The following is a 5,576-nucleotide window of genomic DNA, read 5'->3' on the forward strand; positions in this document are numbered from 1 at the left end:
CTGAAAGCAATCAAAGAGGACACTAATAGATGGAGAAATATACCATGTTCATGGATTGGAAGAATAAATATTGTAAAAATGAGTATACTACCCAAAGTAATTTATACATTCAATGCAATCCCTATCAAGCTACCAAAGATATTTTTCACAGAACTAGAACAAATAATCTCACAATTTATATGGAAATACAAAAAACCTCGAATAGCCAAAGCAATCTTGAGGAAGAAAAATGGAACTGGGGAATTAACCTGCCGGACTTCAGGCTCTACTACAAAGCCACAATCATCAAGACAGTATGGTACTGGCATAAAGACAGAAATATGGATCAATGGAACAAAATAGAAAGCCCAGAGATAAATCCATGCACCTATGGACACCTCATCTTTGACAAAGGAGGCAAGAATATACAATGGAGAAAAGACAGTCTCTTTAACAAGTGGTGCTGGGAAAACTGGTCAGCCACCTGTAAAACAATGAAACTAGAACACTTCCTAACACCATACACCAAAATAAATTCAAAATGGATTAGAGTGCTAAATGTAAGACCAGAAACTATAAAACTCCTAGAGGAGAACGTAGGCAAAACACTCTCCGACATAAATCACAGCAGGATCCTCCATGACCCACCTCCCAGAATATTGGAAATAAAAGCAAAAATAAACAAATGGGACCTAATTAAAATCAAAAGCTTCTGCACAGCAAAGGAAACTATAAGTAAGGTGAAAAGACAGCCTTCAGAATGGGAGAAAATAATAGCTAATGAAGCAACAGATAAAGGATTAATCTCCAAAATATACAAGCAGCTCCTGCAGCTCAATTCCAGAAAAATAAATGACTCAATCAAAAAATGGGCCAAAGAATAAACAGACATTTCTCCAAAGAAGACATACAGATGGCTAACAAACACATGAAAAGATGCTCAACATCACTCATAATCAGAGAGATGCAAATCAAAACCACAATGAGATACCATTTCACACCAGTCAGAATGGCTGCTATCCAAAAGTCTACATGCAATAAATGCTGGAGAGGATGTGGAGAGAAAGGAACCCTCTTACACTGTTGGTGGGAATGCAAACTAGTACAGCCACTATGGAGAACAGTGTGGAGATTCCTCAAAAAACTGGAAATAGAACTGCCATATGATCCAGCAATCGCACTCCTGGGCATACAAACCGAGGAAACCAGAATTGAAAGAAACACATGTACTCCAATGTTCATTGCAGCACTGTTTATAATAGCCAGGACATAGAAGCAACCTAGATGTCCATCTGCAGACGAATGGATAAGAAAGCTTTGGTACATATACACAATGGAGTATTATTCAGCCATTAAAAAGAATACATTTGAATCAGTTCTAATGAGGTGGATGAAACTGGAGCCTATTATACAGAGTGAAGTAAGCCAGAAAGAAAAACACCAATACAGCATACTAACGCATATATATGGAATTTAGAAAGATGCAAATGATAACCCTGTATACGAGACAGCAAAAGAGACACAGATGTATAGAACAGTCTTTGGGACTCTATGGGAGAGGGTGAGGGTGGGATGATTTGGGAGAATGGCATTGAAACACGTATGTTGTCATATGTGAAACGAATCACTAGTTCAGGGTCAATGCATGTTATAGGATGCTCGGGGCTGGCATGCGGGGATGACCCAGAGGGAGGATAAAGGGAGGAGGGAGGTGGGAGGGGGGTTCAGGAGGGGGAACTTATGTAAACCTGGGGCGAATTCATGTCAATGTATGGCAAAACCAACCAATATTGTAAAATAATTTGCCTCCAATAAAAAATAAATTAATTACCAAAAAAATAAAAAATAAAAAAATAAAAAATAAAAGGGGATTTGAACACACACACAAAAAAATAAATAATATGCTGCCTAGCTTTGTCATAGCTTTTCTTCCAAGGAGTAAGCGTCTTTTAATTTCCTGGCTGCAGTTACCATCTGCTAGTGTTAGCTTATGGAGGTTTATATGTGATCATGCTCATGTTAGGATAGCTTTTATGTTCTTTTACTCCCATTTTCCTCTTTCTTCTTGGCTCTGAATGAAGGCCCATTGGTGAGTTGCTGAACCCTGTCGTGGAAGGAGAAAGAGGAGAGCTGTGAGACTGACAGCAGAGCAAAGGGCATGCAGGCAGTGAGGCTCCCAGAAGATTCTAATCCTGCACAGGGTGCTGACGAGGACAGCTCAAGGTGAGATAAAGGTGTGGTGTCTGCGCATCTGTGTTGTCTGTTGGGCTCACTGAGCAGAGCAAGTAGAGACTGTGATTTGTTTCATTTCTGCCTTTCCTTCTGGAAAAGTTGATAAAGTCAGGCTGGGTAAGGACAGAGTTTAGAAAAGGATTTTCTTGTTATCTGTCCCTGCTGTGTACTGTAGTCCTTGGGACTTGGTGCAATGGTAGCAAGATAAGGCACACTCTAGGTTCTGTGTGTACTGGTGTGCCTTCCACCAAATCTGTTACCCATCCAGTGTTTTGGCATGATGGAGTTTCCAGTTTCAGACTGATCACTGAACAGGATCAATGGATGGGAGCAAAGAATTTAATTCTTAACTTCTGTTGGAGAAGGTCATTGAGAGGATGTGACTGCCTTTTGACATGTGAACTGGACCCAGACACTTGGAGGCTTTTCATTCCTACCCGTGTCCTTCCCCAGAACGTACACTCTGCCCACTGCTGGCACAGCCAGAGGCATTCAGGGATGCAGACTTGAGAGAGCAGTGTGTGTGACTGAGACCATCCTGTCCAAGTATGTGAATCCTGTTAAGGCCTCTATATAAGCTCTATATAAGCAGGTGTGGAAAGCTACTCATCTTGCAGTCCCTCAAGACAAATCTCTGTAAGTTCCCTTGGTTTTTTTTTGGTTGATAAGCTTTATTTAAAAATTTATCCAAATATTCCAGATTGAGTTTTAATCCTCATCTTCTTCCTCTTCTTCATCTTAATTAATGAGGAAACAGCACAATTTGTAACTTTGCTGTTAGCTACTATGCGTAACAAATCATGTAGATTATCCTTCTTCAAACAGTTTTTGGTAAGATATTTCAAACACCTCTTGGAAAAGAGCACTTCAGAAGTTACAGTGATCTTTCTCTTACTTCTTATTTTTTTTTTATCTTGCTTCTTTTGATTGTTATGACACCACTGCCCAGATCTGCTTTTCCGTTCACCTTGATCCTCTCCTGAAGAAACTGTTCAAAATTGGTAACATCCATGTTTCCATCTTCTCTACAGGGTGGGTACGCTTCAGTTGTGTCTGACTCTTTGCAACCCCATGTACTATAGCCCATCAGGGTCCTCTGTCCAAGGGATTCTCCAGGCAAGAATACCGGACTGGGTTGCCGTTTTCTTCTCCAGGGGATCTTCCTGACCCAGGGATCTAACCCACATTTCTTAAGTCTCCTGCATTGGCAGGCAGGTTCTTTACCACTAGCGCCACCTGGGAAGCTGGGTACAGTCCAGAGTAAACTTCAGGACCTGCTTCTTTGTTTTGCTCCACCTTCACCACAAGCTTTTTCATAGGCGCCATGACAGCAGTGGAGGCAGAAAGGGCTCCCTTGCTTATTTTAACAGCTGCCTACCATCTGGAGCGATCTGCCTCTTTCTTTGGTCTACTGGTGCCCTCCATATATGAGGGACAGTTTGTGAATCAATAGTTTGGATCATGAATCCTCAAAAGAGATTTTTTTGGAGACATTCCTAATTATTTCTTAAGGCTGCAGTGCTAAGGGACTTTAATTTTTTGCCATAGATTGCAAACTGGCATGTATGGGCCAAATGAACAGCACTGTTTGTAAAAAAAAGAATGTCATGAATGTAAACAAACCAGTAATCAAACAAAAGCAACATGACACTTCACCTAAAAATCTGTATTTCTGGCTTTTCTCGGAAAAATCCACACACCTGGCAACATTGGCCAAGAGGCAGGGGACACAAGCACCAGTTTGTCAGAATTCCTACCTAGTCATTCTCTTTTGGCCTTTACTTAGTGGGATTGTAATTTGTGACCTCAAACTTGAGAGCACAAGCTCTAGTCTCAAACTGCTGGTCTTGAGTACCCACTCCTGTTATCCTGTGTGACTCTGGGTGAGCTGGTTAACCCTCTTTGTATTGTTTTCTCATCTGCAATATAGGGATGATGATAGTAGTATCTACAGTATCAAGAGATCAAACTGCCACCATCCATTGAATGACAGTTTGATCTCTGGTTCCTTTGCCTTTTCCAAATCCAGCTTGTAAATCTGCAAATTCTTTGTTCACATAATGTTGAAGCCTAGCTTGAAGGATTTTGAGCATTACCTGCCTAGCATGTGAAATGAGTCTAGTTGTGCAATAGTTTGAACACTCTTTGGCATTGCCCTTCTTTGGGATTGGAATGAAAACTGACCTTTTCCAGTCCTGTGGCCACTGCTGAGTTTTCCAAATCTGCTGGCATCTTGAGTGCAGCATTTTCACAGCATCAGCTTTTAGGATTTGCAATAACTCAGCTGTAATTCCATCACCTCCACTAGCTTTGTTCATCGTGATGCTTCCTAAGGCCCACCAGAGATCAAATTGCCACCATCCATTGAATGACAGCGGAGAAGGCAATGGCAAGCCACTCCATACTCTTGCCTAGAAAATCCCATGGATGGAGGAGCCTGGTAGGCTGCAGTCCATGGGGTCGCTAAGGGTCGGACACGACTGAGCGACTTCACTTTCACTTTTCACTTTCATGCATTGGAGAAGGAAATGGCAACCCACTCCAGTGTTCTTGCCTGGAGAATCCCAGGGCCAGGGGAGCCTGGTGGGCTTCCGTCTATGGGGTCACACAGAGTCGGACACGACTGAAGTGACTTAGCAGCAGCAGCAGAATGACAGAAAAGCTAGAGAATTCCAGAAAAACATCTACTTCTGCTTCATTGACTATGTTAAAGCCTTTGATTGTGTGTATCACAGCAAACTATGGAAAGTTCTTAAAGAGGTAGGAACACCAGACCACCTTAGTTGCCTTCTGAGGAACATGTGTGCAAGTCAGGGAGTAACAGAACCAGACATGGAACAGTAGACTGGGTTCAAAACTGGGAAAGGAGTATGTCAAGGCTGTATGTTGTCACCTTGCTTATTTAACATATATGCAGGGTACATCATGCAAAATGCCAGGCTGGATGAAGCACAAGCCGGAATCAAGATTGCCAGGAGGAATATAAATAATCTCAGATATGCAGATGATACCACACTAATGGCAGAAAGTGAAGAGAAACTAAAGAGGTGAAGGTGAAAGAGGTGAAGGTGAAAGAGGAAAGTGAAAAAGCTGGCTTAGCACTCCACATTCCAAAAAGTATATCATGGCATCTGGTCCCATCACTTCATGGCAAATCGATGGGGAAACAATGGAAACAGTGTGAGACTTTATTTTCTTAGGCTCTAGATTCACTGTAGATGGTGATTACAGCCATGAAATCAAAAGACACTTGCTCCTTGGAAGAAAAGCTGTGAAATCTAGACAGCATTTTAAAAAGCAGAGACATTACCTGCCTACAAAGGCCCGTCTATTTAAAGCTATGGTTTTTCCGGTAGTTGTGCATG

At 41.8% G+C, this 5,576-nt stretch overlaps 1 pseudogene; it reads right to left on the reverse strand.

Moving 5' to 3' along the window:
• Positions 1 to 2,919: 2,919 nt before the first annotated feature.
• LOC148777038 (large ribosomal subunit protein eL22-like) lies at positions 2,920 to 3,537 on the reverse strand (annotated as a pseudogene).
• Between the last annotated feature and the right edge of the window lie 2,039 nt (positions 3,538 to 5,576).

Source organism: Moschus berezovskii, chromosome 8 (assembly GCF_049115385.1).
Source record: "Moschus berezovskii isolate FMDL1 chromosome 8, NW_MosBer_1.0, whole genome shotgun sequence".
Taxonomy (NCBI): Eukaryota; Metazoa; Chordata; class Mammalia; order Artiodactyla; family Moschidae; genus Moschus; species Moschus berezovskii.